Source organism: Schistocerca piceifrons, chromosome 9 (genome assembly GCF_021461385.2).
Source record: "Schistocerca piceifrons isolate TAMUIC-IGC-003096 chromosome 9, iqSchPice1.1, whole genome shotgun sequence".
Lineage (NCBI taxonomy): Eukaryota > Metazoa > Arthropoda > Insecta > Orthoptera > Acrididae > Schistocerca > Schistocerca piceifrons.
This window is the reverse complement of record NC_060146.1, coordinates 207851384-207868647: the sequence shown is the minus strand read 5'-3', so window position 1 is coordinate 207868647 and position 17264 is coordinate 207851384. Positions and strand designations below refer to the sequence as shown.

The window sequence follows — 17264 nt, the reverse complement described above, 5'->3', positions numbered from 1 at the left end:
TGCATCCCAGCTAAAATTCCGGCGAAACAGAAGGCAGAAAAGAGACTGCCGCTTTTTCTTTACGAGACGAATTCCAACCGGGAGGTGTGCTTCTACTGTTCACTGACAACACAGAAACAGGCTAAAATGAAATTAAATTATTCTGCATTGCCGTTCTTTCATAGCACAGTTACGTCGAGTAATCCGAGTTGGTCAGTTCATCACTCGTGTTTAAAGGAAAAATCTTTGGCTCGTGTGCTGTGTTTAAAGTAAAAATCTTTGTGCTCATGTGCCATGTAGTACTATTGGAACTGGATACAGTCTTTCTTTCTTTTTACAATTTTTTTCTTTGTTTTGACTGTTGGTTGACAATTTTGTAATTACCTTAACATGACTAACAGTGAAAAAAGCAAACGTGCAAAATTAAGTGGGGCAAAATTTCGCAAATAATCGAAGGAAAGTCGAGAACAGGAAGCCAATATTCTAAAACCGCTTGGCAGAGTAGATAAAGTTTTCGCAAAAAATGTTACTAGTTCGACTTCGACTTCAAGTAGGATGGATGATATTTCTGGCACTGCAACTGTTGTAAAAGAAGTAAATACAGACGAAACAAAAGTTAAAAATGAAGAAAAGCAAATTATACCACATTACGAGTTTCACGAAAACTAAGTGTCGAGTCAGACATTACAAAAAGAAATAACCTCGTTTGTGTTGATCCTGCAGAATGGTGTGTCAATGAATCAACAATCGACATCCTCTTACATCGTGGCATTGATCAAAATTGTAACGGTGATTTTTCTAACTCAAGATGATCTATAAACCAGATATTTGAACAAAAATGTATTTTACCTAAACTTTTAAATGGTAAATCAACATTGCGTGATTTTCAAATATACTCCTGTAGCACCGGTGCTGTTTTCTGTGCACCATGTAACGTATTCGGAGGTAAGGCCGCGATTGCTACTAATGGTATTGCAGATTCGAAAAATATTTCTAATATTTATCCCATCATGAGACTTCACTTGAACACAAAAGTTCTGAGTTATCACTCTTAACAAGAAAAAAAGTCACTCGGAACAATAGATAACCATTTTGGCTCATATGTTGAAACAGAAAAAATGTACTGGCATAGTGTGTTGAAAAGGGTGTTTGTAGTAGTGATGAAGCTAACAAGTCGTGGACTTCACCCTACGTGGACACGTTGAAAGATTCTCATGATGTCTCTTGAACTTATAGCCGAGTCTGATCCTTTTCTCGCAGAGCGTATTGAACGATGTGGAAATCCAGTGTGGGGACGTACAAGGTATCTTTCTTCAACAATCTATGATGAAATAACAGAGCTTCTTTCTGAACGAATAAAAAGTGTTGTCATAAGTGAAATAAAACAGGCTAAATATTTCTCTATAATAGTAGATTCTACTGCAGACATTTCACATATTGGTGAATTATCTATCATATTAAGATATGTGAACGAGAATGGTGAACCTGTTGAACATTTCCTTCTGTTTTTACCAAAACCAGGACACAAGTCCGAAAACTTAGCTGTGGCCATACTAAAAGTCTTGTCTACAAAATCCATTGATGTTACTGACAGTAGAGGCCAGTCATAGGACAACGCAAACAACATGTCAGGAACCTACACTGGTTTACAGGCACGCATTAAAGAACGAAATCTGAAAGCTCATTATGTGCCTTGTGCAGCATATTCTTTGAATTTAGACGGCACTAGCGCTGCAAGCTGTTGTCGGGAAGCATGTTCATTTTTCAATGTAGTGCAAAACCTTTATAATTTTTTCTCTGTTTCTACACAGCGCTGGGATGAACTTCTTTCTTTCATGAAACCAGGAAGCAAAACGGTAAAAAGTTTATCAAAACCACGTTGGTCCCAGACCCTAAAGCTTTACATGTTAACTATTAGATTATAAAAAAATTGATTTTTCCACACTAGTATGTTAAATTATGTAATAGCAAATCCAGTTCTGTATTTGTTCGTTTGTATTTAGTTATTAGGCCTAGTTCGTGCAACGAAATGTCTATCTCATTTTCATTTCTTACGCTTTCCTGTAGATTCACGTATTAATATCGAACGTGTTTTCTTTATCTGATACACATTCAAGTTAGTAGGTCGTATAACGACAGTTCAATATTAATTTTCAACACGTCTTTGTAAAAGTACCTATTAATTTCTAATGTATGACACGTTCGCTTCACTTTTTAGATCGTAACGCAACATTTTATTTTCATTTTGAACGGCCTCGTGTAAAAGAACGTATTAAAAGTGAATATATAACAAAAATCCGTTGTCTCCTACACCCTCTGCTGAATTTTTAGGCTATAAAAGAAAAATTGTTTTCCTTGTGTTCGTTTCTGTTTTTCGACAGAAGAATGTGTTAACACACTGCATTTTATGTTTGTTTTATCCGCTGCCGTACACCAAGTACAGTTCAGGAGCCACATTACATTTTGATTGCCGGCCGCGGTGGCTCAGCGGTTCTAGGCGCCTAGGTCCGGAACCGCGCGACTGCTACTGTCGCAGGTTCGAATCCTGCCTCGGGCATAGATGTGTGTAATGTCCTTAGGTTAGTTAGGTTTAATTAGTTCTAAGTATAGGGGATTGATGACCTCAGAAGTTAAGTCGCATAGTGCTCAGAGCCATTTGAACCAACACCTGTCGGCAGCCGTGGGTTTCAATTAATTATCATTTATTCTAGAGAAGCTGCACGGTCGTCAGTGGCACCTGTTCTTTCGAGAACAGTTACTATCTTCATATATATAGTTAAAGGCTACCCAGCCACTGACCGTCTGTGCGAATGGGCACAGGCTGCCCGAACTCTTACGGGAATCGCCACCTCAGTGTGCGCTAGTAATGAGTGGATGGGAAAATACCTATTAGGTACATAACGTATGTAGATTGTGGACAGTTGGAAATGTGGGTCTCACGGGAAGCGTGCAAGGGATAAGTCCCTGCAGTCGTGCTATTCATTTGTGTCCTCGGTGGCTTAGATGGATAGAGCGTCTGCCATGTGAGCAGGAGATTCCGGGTTAGAGTCCCGGTCGGGGGCACACATTTTCAGCTGTCCCCATCGAGGTATATCAACAACACCTGTCGGTAGCTGAGGGTTTTAATTAATTACCAATTGTGAAGGTGATTCCATGAACCCTTTGCCAGGCACTTAAATGTGATTTCCAGGGTATACATGTAGATGTAGATGAAAACTCGTCCCGTGACGCACGTGCACAAAATGATTCATACTGCAGAATGCATGCAAACATACTCGCCGAAAATACTGACCAATGAGGAGTGCAGGCTGCCTAGTGCTGCATATCCAGATTATTAGACAGATCGGCTTTTCCTGCCAAGAAGAACAGGGAATTGCTATCTAGGAACAATTCGAGCTAGAAGAAGGGTTGGTAAGTACTCCTTGAATTGCAGACTAAACGTAAATAACGAAAATACATTTTTGGTAAAAAAAATTGGTCAAAACATAATCCTTGGTCCTCCATATTGGATTAGCCGTTTTGAATATTGAAAATCTAACTTCAGATTCGTGTTGGGCGACATTCAAAATATATATATGTAACACTTAGTTCATGCAAATTGAAGTAATAATACAACTAAAAGTTTTCCCTAAACACATGAGGTTTCTTCGATAAATAGAAGTTCTTACATGGGTCTTGACAACACGATCGAATTACAGAGGTTCAAATAGTGAGACTCGACTGCGTGGATTTTCTCGAACTAAGAAATTTTCTGAATTTGTGAAAAATCAAAATGGCTTCACATCCAGCCTATGATGCCTAGAAGAGTCTTTACATCTTGCTGACATGAGAATAGCATAATCTCTGCGTCAGAAGCTTGCTTCTACTTAACCATTTAAGACTCGCATTTTTTCCACCGTGATTAATTTTGTAAGCTAAGCACATCATCCGTTACAGCACACTCCAGGGGCTGGGAAATGTGGCCACAATGGTCTGGTGGAACGAACTATCACAGGTGCAATGCGTGGGTTCAGGCATTTGCTTTTAAGAGGCACAAACAGATTTATTTTACCTCTGGTAACCTCAAGAGAAAGACGTTATAATCCAGAATCAGCATTAAGCATCACGTTCCTTCATTACCAACTGGGCAGAGCCAGTTTACGTTGGGAAATGACATAGCGGAAGTCATTGTAAACAGAAATACAGTCGCCAGTAAGCTTACTTACATTAGCAAATTTTATTTTATTTGATGAACCGATAGCCATTTAAAGGGACAGGGCTCTTGGTTTACTTGTACTTGATTGAACTAGAGACGTTGAAAAATTTCGTGCTGGACTGTGTTTCGCATTCGTATCTCCTCTTTCGAGGATCTGAATCTCTCGGAACAGTATAGTTCACTCATTTCGTTCCTTTTCCCAAGACTGCAGTCTTCTCTAGGTCTCCTCCAAAGGTAAACATGTGGGTCCGAATCCTGATCCAGTACAAAAATATTCATAATTTCATTTCCAGCTCTATCAAGTGCACACTCACCTGCTAGTGAAAATTAACGCGCATTTTTAATGTCTGTTCATGTGTTTCCAACAATCGCAACAGGTGTCGTTATTTCTGGTCAAACACGCACACATCTTACTGTCCGTGAGTAAGAAACTGATACTTAAGCTACATTCGTGGATGCACGGTAGGTGTGCAGTTCGATTGTCGCTTAGGCACAAAAGTTTGTATCCTTATTTTAGATTCAGACACCTAGCGGCTCGTAAGAAAAACCGATACGTAACATTTGATTTTACTTAGTTAACAATCCGATTACATGTTGGGTTTGTATCTCCGTCACAGAACTTCACATCATGCACTTCATCTTTAAATGCATGCACACTTTGTTACTTCAGAATGGAGGTATATCAGACATCTTTCGTGGTTAGATAACAGGGACGAAAGGGTCTTGATAGGAGTTACGGTTTATTACAAAACTTGTCGTCTTTTATTTTCAAGTTCAGATTTGGTTACTGGTATTGGCAAAAATTTCGGTAATTCATGACTATTTATGGCTAGTCATCAATATGATGTGATTAGATTATACTACATTAATGCAAAACCCCGTTGTAAATGAAAAAAGGGCGAGCTTATGAAACACTCGTGCGACCCAGCGTAAAATATTGTTGAAGTATGCGGGACCCATACCAGATAGGACCTACAGGGGATGCTGAAACACACAATGAAGAGCAGCGCAATTGGTCAGAGGGTTGTTTGATCCGTGGGAAAGTGTCACCAAGGTAGTGATGAAACTGGCTTCGTAAAGCAGAGGTCAACAATTCCCCCTGAACCTAATCTCGATGGAAGTAGAGGACGGGGTATTAATTGTCTACGCGGAATTAAAAGAAATCTCTTTGAACAGTTGCATATAAAAGAGATAAAGTTCTCCAGGATGACCGCCGCCCGACACCCACTGGGTGGTGGAGAGATTGAAGACGCCCTCTTGGCCCTGAATCTCAGTAGAATCTCAGGGGGGGGGGGGGGGGGGGGGGGGTGTGCCACACAACCTGCTGGTGAGACCTGACCCTGGCCGAAACTGCAACAAGCTGCAGCAGGACTCCTGAAACTGCGACCTCAGTTGCTACTTTCGTAATGCAATTGACTTAGCACAGACTAAATACGTGGTGCCGAAAACGACAACGAGAAATTAAAGTTCCTTTAACATAGACAAAGGGGTTTAATGTTCATTAAACAGGTAATTAACCTATCCTTAAGGCCTCTGGTATGCGGTACCAACACCAGGAACCCAACAACTTAACAATGTGTGCTTGTCTGGGACAGACCTGGAAGGCGGCAGGTGGCTTAAACACCATCAACGAACTCTAACAGTCAGGAGAAGCAGAGCTAAGTCTTTAGTAACAAAATTTTCAAAACTTACTATGCTTTAAAAAAGTATGTCTGGCCGAGCTCGTAAATACTCCGCCCAGTTACTGCTACACAGGCTGCCTAGTAGCCCACAGAATCACAAAATCAGTTGCAGATGCCGATGCACAAATTGCGGTAGCAGCCATTAAAACTGTTGTGGCGTAACAAGACAGCCACGCCACTCGGAAGTAGCCGAAAGGCACGCGCTAAGCTCACGCAGATGGGCGTGAGGTCCGAAACAGGATACGTAATGAATGCTATAAAGAAAAGTTCATAGCTGCTGGAATACTTAAGTTTAATCCATCATTGTTGTACATCGCTCTTGACGATACAAGTGAGACTCTGTAGATTCAGGCAATGTTACTAATGGCGCCTTGCTAGGTCGTAGCCATTGACTTAGCTGAAGGCTTTTCTAACTATCTGCTCTGCAAATGAGCGAGGCTTCGTCAAAAACAAAGGACTTTTTCGCTGCGGCGGGACCTTCTCATGAAATTTCAATCACCAACTCTCTCCACAGAGTGTGAAAATGTTTTCTTGGTGCCTACGTAAATAGGGAGGAATCATCATGATCTTCATCCGAGTGGAATGGTAGAGAAATAGCTTTAAAATGGTTCCATGAACCCTCTGACAGGTACTTAATTGTGAATAACAGATTAATCGCGTAAATGTAGATAAACGTAACCACAAAGATAGTACGACCGTATTCAGATCAGTACTTTACATCAGGCACACTTCACCAAGATCACTTTTCTACACAAGCGAAGCGCCCTACTTGACACAAACGTGCTCTGCAGTAACAACCGACACAAAAGACAGAAAAACAACACTATAAAGGCTTTTAAAATCAACTCAACGAAACCAATACCAGTTACAAACAAACCTGATCTCACAACGCCGTGCACTGTCGGACCCCCTGACAACAAACCACACGGACGCGTCACGTATCACCATTCTGGAAACAGTACCACGGCGGCAGCCCGCAAGTTGTTCCCTTTCTGATTAACCTGATAGCAGCAGCAAGACAGAAATGAGAGATGACCAGTAAATCAGTAACGGGCGTTTCCGTCACTTTACGACGGCAGCTACGCACAATAGCACTCCACCGCAAATTACAGACCTAAACAACCGACGTTGCTTTACAGTAATCCACAACGGCAGCACCACACAACTTCTCGACGGCGGCGTGCTACATCTGGCGTTTCCTTCTTATAAGTAAACGTTTTCGAGCCGTATTTCACCGCCTTACTGCTACACTAAGCACCTTGCTGCCAACGGTGAAGCTACAGGGTGTTTCAAAAATGACCGGTATATTTGAAACGGCAATAAAAACTAAACGAGCAGCGATAGAAATACACCGTTTGTTGCAATATGCTTGGGACAATAGTACATTTTCAGGCGGACAAACTTTCGAAATTACAGTAGTTACAATTTTCAACAACAGATGGCGCTGCAAGTGATGTGAAAGATATAGAAGACAACGCAGTCTGTGGGTGCGCCATTCTGTACGTCGTCTTTCTGCTGTAAGCGTGTGCTGTTCACAACGTGCAAGTGTGCTGTAGACAACATGGTTTATTCCTTAGAACAGAGGATTTTTCTGGTGTTGGAATTCCACCGCCTAGAACACAGTGTTGTTGCAACAAGACGAAGTTTTCAACGGAGGTTTAATGTAACCAAAGGACCGAAAAGCGATACAATAAAGGATCTGCTTGAAAAATTTCAACAGACTGGGAACGTGACGGATGAACGTGCTGGAAAGGTAGGGCGACCGCGTACGGCAACCACAGACGGCAACGCGCAGCTAGTGCAGCAGGTGATCCGACAACGGCCTCAGGTTTCCGTTCGCCGTGTTGCAGCTGCGGTCCAAATGACGCCAACGTCCACGTATCGTCTCGTGCGCCAGAGTTTACACCTCTATGCATACAAAATTCAAACGCGGCAACCCCTCAGCGCCGCTACCATTGCTGCACGAGAGACATTCGCTAACGATATAGTGCACAGGATTGATGACGGCGATATGCATGTGGGCAGCAATTGGTTTACTGACGAAGCTTATTTTTACCTGGACGGCTTCATCAATAAACAGAACTGGCGCATATGGGGAACCGAAAAGCCCCATGTTGCAGTCCCATCGTCCCTGCATCCTCAAAAAGTACTGGTCTGGGCCGCCATTTCTTCCAAAGGAATCATTGGCCCATTTTTCAGATCCGAAACGATTACTGCATCACGCTATCTGGACATTCTTCGTGAATTTGTGGCGGTACAAACTGCCTTAGACGACACTGCGAACACCTCGTGGTTTATGCAAGATGGTGCCCGGCCACATCGCACGGCCGACGTCTTTAATTTCCTGAATGAATATTTCGATGATCGTGTGATTGCTTTGGGCTATCCGAAACATACAGGAGGCGGCGTGGATTGGCCTCCCTATTCGCCAGACATGAACCCCTGTGACTTCTTCCTGTGGGGACACTTGAAAGACGAGGTGTACCTCCAGAAACAATTGAACAGCTGAAGCAGTACATCTCATCTGCATGTGAAGCCATTCCGCCAGACACGTTGTCAAAGGTTTCGGGTAATTTCATTCAGAGACTACGCCATATTATTGCTACGCATGGTACTATAGAGTTTCCCAGACCGCAGCGCCATCTGTTGTTGAAAATTGTAACTACTGTAATTTCGAAAGTTTGTCCGCCTGAAAATGTACTGTTGTCCCAAGCATATTGCAACAAACGGTGTATTTCTATCGCTGCTCGTTTAGTTTTTATTGCCGTTTCAAATATACCGGTCATTTTTGAAACACCCTGTACATACAACAGGGAGCGACCGACCACTCTTGGCTACGAATTGCGCTAGCCTGCACCTCGATTGTGGCCCGTGCAACCACCGGAAACAGAGAGCAACAGGACTCTATCTACCACGACGTGCTTAGCGTCACCAGAGTACGGCCGAGCTATCGGAATCCACAACCCTGGCCCACGGTACGCTCGTAAACACGGGCGGTAGGGAAGTGAAAGTCAGCCCAAGTGCGTAGCACCACACCTCACGGCCACAGCGGACGCCGCTAGCGCCACCATGGCAACGCGCGCACAAAGGACGTCAAACACTCCGTGGAGTACAGAGCAAGTACACCAGGTGGCGCGATGGCGCGAATCCCAAATAGTCGGGGAAGAACAGGAACTGGCACTCGCCAAAGCCTACATACAAAGTTGTAAGAACCACCTTTCGTTGATAACTCTGCGAATAGGCCGCAGCTGTTGCGTATTGCTCCTGTAGGTACCGCGAAGACTTGCTCTCTCCTCTGCAACCTCTTCATCTCAGAGTAGCATTCGCAACCTATGTCGTCAATATCTGTCTTCCTCTACAGTTTTTCCCCTCGACATCTTCCTCTAGTAACATGGAAGTCATTCTCTCACATCTTAGATATCCTATCATCCTGCTCCCTCTCCTTGTCAATGTGTTCCACATATTCTTTTCCGATTCTGCGCAGATCCTCCTTGTTCCTTACCTCATCAGTCCATTGAATTTTCGAGATCCTTCTTTGCCAGTTTCGGATTATAATAGGCAAATTACACCTCCCGCGTATGCGTTTAAAGGTCCATTCTTCTCAGCCAGCCAATAATATAAGCAATTTTTACGACTTATTTGGAAATGAGAATGAAGCAATCAACGTCAATCTTTTGGGACCTTATTTACTGATCCTTGGACAACAATTTCTAACTTTTCAAAGAAATTCAGTCATCACTAAGCACCCCACTCCCTCATCCGAGGAGTTAAAGTTGCTCTGTCCAGAATGAGGTGTGTCCATGATTCCAAGTTCTGCAGTCTGCAAATCTTATATGAAATAAAAACAATTTTCTTCGTCTATAGAATATTGCTCACAGAGTAATAGCACACTTTTTTTAAACTTAACAAAACAATAGAATGGTGGACATTTGAAACAAAGATCTAGTTTTGTCGTGTGTTTATGGTCACTTTTTTTGCAATAACTGATTAATAAATTAAAATACACCAATATATTGTATCAAGAGCTGACGCAATGAAATGCGGGGCACTAATAAAGACATCTTCATGTATGTCCGCAAAGAATAATAGGCTATTTTTTTATTTTAATTTATTCATTAGTTACTACAACAAATATGACCAAGAAAACACACGACAAAACTACCACTTTGTTTCAAACGTCCACCATTTTATTATTTTATTAAATTTCGAAAAACTGTGCTACTACTTTGTGCACAGTTTCCCACAGATAATTTTTTTTTTTTTAATTTCAAATAAGACTTGCAGTTTGCAGGACTTCCCTTATGGGCACATCTTGTTTTGGAGAGAGTAGTTCTATCTCCTCGGTTAGTAGGTTTAAAGATAACTGAATTTCTTTAAAAAATCAGAACTTACAATGAACTGAACACCCTTAGCTGCTTACAGGCGTTGACATACGTCAACGGGGACAGATTCCCATTATGTCAACGACTATAAGCAGCTAAGGGTGTTCAGTTCCTTGTAATTTCATTCTAACGAGCTGCCTGGTCACCGATGGCATCTGTTCTTTCGGACATGTCCGAAGGGATTCATTTCGGGAAATTTGAATGGCCGAATCGTTCGCTCGAATTGTCCAGAGTGTTCTTCACACCATTAGCGAACAATTGTGGCCCAGCGACATGGCGCGTTGTCACCATAAAATCTGAAGTCCAAGAATGGCTGCAAATGGACTCCATGCAGCCGAAAGTAGCCATTTCCACTCAGCGATCCGGTCATTAATATACATTCTACTTATATTAATGTGCGAGTACCACCTGCAATAATCAAGAAGGCTAAATATGCCGGGTATGCCTACCAACACTTAAATTGCTGACCCCGGACGAAACATTCGAAATCGCCGGACGTCTGGGTCAAATCGTATTATTTTCCCGGGCACACACATTCTGTAGACACGTTTTTACCCATTCTGAACTCCAAAACACTTACCAAAAACTACTTTAAGCAACACCAAATTTTACCAGTTTGTCTGTGGAGTGCCCCAACTCTCCTTTTGTTAAGCGATATTCCATTCTCCCAAACCCCCGCCCCCCCCCCCACTCTCCCCCTGTCATTAGCCCCCCCCCCCTTTGACCGACTTCTAGAATCGCCTCTGCTTAAGAGAATCATAACTGGTCATGAGACGCAGGTCTACTGTTACGATGTTTGGGACCATTATTCAATCTTCACGATAGCTCGGGAAACGTTCTCCAAGACCAAAGAAAGCTCCTCAGGTCACGTGAGATGTAAGATCCATGCTAACAGTACTCTTTGACTCTGGATTCATGCGGTAGGGACAAACTGTTAATCGAAGGTGCTGTCGGCACGTGTTGCGATGCCTGCGAGAAAATGTAAGAAGGAAACGTACTGAAATGTGGCGAGACATTTCATGGCTCTTTCATCACGATGACACACCCAGTTGGAGCATGACTATTGCACAAAAACTGAAAGCATAGTCCGGCTGCTGCCTCATCCTCCGAAATCGACCACTGCGCAACAAGGCCGGTGCATTGTCAGAGGAGGGTACATGTTTCGGGTTTCCTATAGACACGGTTAACGGGTGCATCACGCTATAGGAGTGAAATTCCTTGGCAACCGGAAACATACTCCAAAGTTGAAGTAGTACGTGGAACAGTACAATTCTTGTGAGCAGCCCATCTAAACTGTACACAGACACTGAAATTCTGGCGGTATACAGGGTGTCACAAAGAGGTACGGCCAAACATTCAGGAAACATGCCTCACACACAAAGAAAGAAAATATGTTGTGTGGGCATGTGTCCAGAAACGCTTACTTTCCGTGTTAGAGCTCATTTTATTACTTCTCTTCAAATCACATTAATCATGGAATGGAAACACACAGCAACAGAACGTACCAGCGTTTCAAACACTTTGTTACAGGAAATGTTCAAAATGTCCTCCGTTAGCGAGGATACATGCATCCACCCTCCGTCGCATGGAATCCCAGATGCGCTGATGCAGCCCTGGAGAATGTCGTATTGTATCACAGCCGTCCACAATACGAGCATGAAGAGTCTCTACATTTGGTACCGTGGTTGCGTAGACAAGAGCTTTCAAATGCCCCCATAAATGAAAGTCAAGAGGGTTGAGGACAGGAGAGCCTGGAGGCCACGGAATTGGTCCGCCTCTACCAATCCATCGGTCACCGAATCTGTTGTTGAGAAACGTACGAACACTTCGACTGAAATGTGCAGGAGCTCCATCGTGCATGAACCACATGTTGTGTCGTACTTGTAAAGGCACATGTTCTAGCAGCACAGGTAGAGTATCCCGTATGAAATCAAGATAACGTGCTCCATTGAGCGTAGGTGGAACAACATGGGGCCCAATCGAGACATCACCAACAATGCCTGCCCAAACGTTCACAGAAAATCTGTGTTGATAACGTGATTGCACAACTGCGTGCGGATTCTCGTCAGCCCACACATGTTGATTGTGAAAATTTACAATTTGATCACGTTGTTATGAAGCCTCATCCGTAAAGAGAACATTTGTACTGAAATGAGGATTGACAAATTGTCGGATGATCCATTCGCAGAAGAGTACCCGTGGAGGCCAATCAGCTGCTGATAGTGCCTGCACACGCTGTACATGGTACGGAAACAACTGGTTCTCCCGTAGCACTCTCCACACAGTGACGTGGTCAACGTTAGCTTGTACAGCAGCAACTTCTCTGACGCTGACATTAGGGTTATCGTCAACTGCACGAAGAATTGCCTCGTCCATTGCAGGTGTCCTCGTCGTTCTAGGCCTTCCCCAGTCGCGAGTCATAGGCTGGAATGTTCCGTGCTCCCTAAGACGCCGATCAATTGCTTCGAACGTCTTCCTGTCAGGACACCTTAGTTCTGGAAATCTGTCTCGATACAAACGTACCGCGCCACGGCTATTGCCCCGTGCTAATCCATACATCAAATGGCCATCTGCCAACTCCGCGTTTGTAAACATTGCACTGACTGCAAAACCACGTTCGTGATGAACACTAACCTGTTGATGCTACGTACTGATGCGCTTGATGCTAGTACTGTAATGAGTCTAATGTCAACACAAGCACCGAAGTCAACATTACCTTCCTTCAATTGGGCCAACTGGCGGTGAATCGAGGAAGTACAGTACATACTGGCGAAACTAAAATGAGCTCTAACATGGAAATTAAGCGTTTCCGGACACATGTCCACATAACATCTTTTCTTTGTTTGTGTGTGAGGAAGGTTTCCTGAAAGTTTGGCCGTACCTTTTTGTAACACCCTGTATAGACCAGATGCAAAGTCACATCCAGCTATAGTGAAATGGTGCCAACAATTTGGGCAAAGGCACGCAGACGTGGGTGATGGTGATCGGGAAGAAGGCTTTCGACATAGACGTAGGACGTAAATGCCCGAGTAATCGAGGGGATGAGTCGCAACAGTCGCAGATTTTCCGACGATGAAGACATTTCACAGAGCGGTTATAGAATGGATCTGAGACCGAGGAACGGATTTCTATCGTCGAGGGACTGAACGGTTGGTAGAAAGCCCCAACCCATTGGCGGATTTAAATATAGGCCCAATAGGGGCGGCACCTTAAGGGGGGCGGCGTTATTTTGCTCATTACTCATTTTAATCTTTTACGTTTTAAAATAACTGCGCTTAGAAACAACAAAAAATTTTAATATTGTTAAAAAACTTTCTAGTTTAAATGAGCCTCAAGAACTAAATTCGACAATACAAGCTTGGAAATAACCATAGTTTACTTGGTGACTGAACGGAAATTTAACATTGGGTTTCTGTCTGGTATCATCTTCACGATTGTTCAAAATATTTTTAACAAAGCTGTCAGGACGGAAATCTACAATACAATGTTTGAAACGTTATTATTCCGAGAGAGTTGTCGGCTTCAATTTAACCCTACCATATTTTCTTCGTGAAAATACCGGGACCCTGAAAAACTGCGATAAACAAATCAGCAGTTTCTTAAATACTGTAAGATGTGTGGGCCTCAGTATGTAAAACCCTACTCTACTTCAATTTCTTGTAGAAATTAAGGGGAGGTATCAAGCCAACCCTCCGTTACAGTAATTAATGTGAAAGCTCTGTGGTCTTCAATATCGCAGCTTTCATTTAATGACACCTGTTTAACAAAACATGTTGAAACTGGGAATGTTTTACATTTTTAACACATGTTTATACGGAAAGAACATAAGCAGAATATCTAACAATGTTTGAAATACACTTTATTTAGGCCTACTTAGTTTCTGGCGAAAAAAGGACAACCCAGCTTTCGAACCTTCCTGGCAGATTAAAACTGTGTGCCCGGCCGAGACTCGAACTCGGGACCTTTGCCTTTCGCGGGCAAGTGCTCTACCAACTGAGCTACCGAAGCACGACTCACGCCCGGTACTCACAGCTTTACTTCTGCCAATATCCTGTCTTCTACCTTCCAAACTTTACAGAAGCTCTTCTGCGAACCATGCAGAACTAGCATTCCTGAAAGAAAGGATGTGCGGAGACATGGCTTAGCCACAGCCTGGGGGATGTTTCCAGAATGAGATTTTGACTCTGCAGCGGAGTGTGCGCTGATATGAAACTTCCTGGCAGATTAAAACTGTGTGCCCGACCGAGACGCGAACTCGGGACCTTTGCCTTTCGCGGGCAAGTGCTCTACCAACTGAGCTACCGAAGCACGACTCACGCCCGGTACTCACAGCTTTACTTCTGCCAGTATCCTGTCTCCTACCTTCCAAACTTTACAGAAGCTCTTCTGCGAGCCATGCAGAACTAGCATTCCTGAAAGAAAGGATGTGCGGACACATGGCTTAGCCACAGCCTGGGGGATGTTTCCAGAATGAGATTTTGACTCTGCAGCGGAGTGTGCGCTGATATGAAACTTCCTGGCAGATTAAAACTGTGTGCCCGACCGAGACTCGAACTCGGGACCTTTGCCTTTCGCGGGCAAGTGCTCTACCAACTGAGCTACCGAAGCACGACTCACGCCCGGTACTCACAGCTTTATTTCTGCCAGTATCCTGTCTCCTACCTTCCAAACTTTACAGAAGCTCTCCTGCGAACCATGCAGAACCGAGTTCGAGTCTCGGTCCGGCACACAGTTTTAATCTGCCAGGAAGTTTCATATCAGCGCACACTCCGCTGCAGAGTGAAAATCTCATTGTGGAACCCAACTTAAGTTTGTCTCATTGTGCTGCAGTTCCCACTCTGTGCCGTCGAACAGTACGTTGTAAGTAGGCTGTTTAGGTTTTTATGTTGGTAACGTCATGTACCGCTCTGTATGAAAATCACTGACTGTGCCGTGTGCTGTCTGTGGCTGGGTGGAATTGTTGGAATTTGCTACTGTAGTGTTGGGCAGTTGGCTGTTAACAGGGCGTAGCGTTGCGCGGTTGGAGGTGAGCCGCTAGCAGTGGTGGATGTGGGGAGAGAGATGGCGGAGTTTTGAGAGCGAATGATCTGGACGTGTGTCCATCCGTCAGAGAGAGTAAATTTGTAAGACTGGATGTCATGAATATATAATGACTTTTGAACAGTATTAAGGTAAATACATTGTTTGTTTTCTATCAAAAGCTTTCATTTGCTAACTACCAGTAATTATCGCCTTCAGTAGTTAGAATCTTTTATTTAGCTGGCAGTATTGGCGCTCGCTGTATTGCAGTAATTCGAGTAACGAAGGTTTTTGTGAGGTTAGTGATTCATGAAAGGTATAGGTTATTGTTAGTTAGGGCCATTCTTTTGTAGGGATTTTTGAAAGTCAGATTGCGTTACGCTAGAAATATTGTTTGTCAGTTTAGTGATGATCAGAATAAGTAAAGTGAGAAATGTCTGAGTACGTTCAGTTCTGCTCAGTTGTTTGAAAATCAAATAACGTAAGAGGTTTATCAACACAGTAATTCATTAATTTTTCTAAGGGGATGTTTTATATGTTGACCCTTAGCCGAGGATACCTCACTGGAATCTTCTGAATTTTTCTTGTAGTTTGTGTAATTAGTGTAGGTTTTGTTTATTGCTAGCGCGTAATTATAGAGATAATTTCCTTTGTAGTTGTAGTTTTTCATTGTTGTACAGTAAAAGTTGTGAAATGCATGTAGATTTCCACCAAGTATTTCGCAGCTGCGCTTGCAATTAACGAGATATTATTTTCAGTGCTATGCTAATGTGTTTTCTTGTTTTTGCTCTTCAAATTGTGCTTTTCTTGTTATCATGTGAAATACGTGATAATTATGGCGTGTGAAAAACGTAACACTAGGCTCCAAAGTAAACTGAGAAATAATAGTGACGACGAGCGTAGCTTATCAGCACCACCATGTAATGAATTAACAGACATTCAAAGCAGTAATTTGGTAATTGTGCATAGGGAAATGGAGCGCGCTGCAAATACTGGCGTAGACAGTGAAACAATTGTTGAACAGGGAAGCATTATCATTCGATCGGTCGACAACAGCTCGCCTCAGGAATCCGAAATGACAGGACACAATCTTGCAAATACCGTAGATTCAGGTTTTGCGTCCTTGCCGTTTTCTCAAATAAGTCAAGACACATTTTCTGATTTTCAAAATGCGAATATTGCCGCTTCAAATGCACTGCCGGATAGCACTGAGGAACATGTTTCAGACACCAGTGCATTGTTATTACCATTAATACAACAAATGGGACAAAAGCTTCAAAAGTTAGACACAGTGGAACAAAATCTTCAAAAGTCATAATATATCATCCAGTCTTACAAAACCTAAACAGCCTACTTACAACGTGGCATTGCAAATTTCATATTAAACTCCTTAACTAAGCTATTTTTCTTCTTAGAAAGGTTATTTTAATGTTATGTTGTAACAAAAGGTGCATTTGCCTCTAGACATAACAGCACTGGTCACACAAATAACACACCACGTCAACTGCCAACAAGACTACTTAAACTTTGTAGTCTGTCTTCTCTGCCCACAGGAACCGCTAAAATGTATAAGAACAAGTGCGATAAGATTCGATCCAGCACACCTCTCTGCAAGAAACTGCAAAATTTATTTTCTTTTTAAATTAGAAAGACAGTGTCAAGAATATTCAGGACACATTTGTATCCCAGCTAAAATTCCGGCGAAACAGAAGGCAGAAAAGGGACTGCCGCTTTTTCTTTATGAGACGAATTCCAACTGGGAGGTGTGCTTCTACTGTTCACTGACAACACAGAAACAGGCTAAAATGAAATTAAATTATTCTGCATTGCCGTTCTTTCATAGCACAGTTACGTCGAGTAATCCGAGTTGGTCAGTTCATCACTCGTGTTTAAAGGAAAAATCTTTGGCTCGTGTGCTGTGTTTAAAGTAAAAAGCTTTGTGCTCATGTGCCATGCAGTACTATTGGAACTGGATACAGTCTTTCTTTCTTTTTACAATTTTTTTTC

The 17264-nt window shown here is 42.8% G+C and overlaps 2 non-coding genes across 2 annotated transcripts; both read right to left on the bottom strand.

The window, feature by feature from the left end:
- Nucleotides 1–14172: 14172 nt before the first annotated feature.
- On the bottom strand, nt 14173–14247 carry Trnas-cga. The gene has a single exon. It is a non-coding gene; the product is annotated as a tRNA-Ser (tRNA).
- Nucleotides 14248–14772: 525 nt separating this feature from the next.
- Trnas-cga lies at nt 14773–14847 on the bottom strand. Its single transcript has one exon. It is a non-coding gene; the product is annotated as a tRNA-Ser (tRNA).
- Between the last annotated feature and the right edge of the window lie 2417 nt (nt 14848–17264).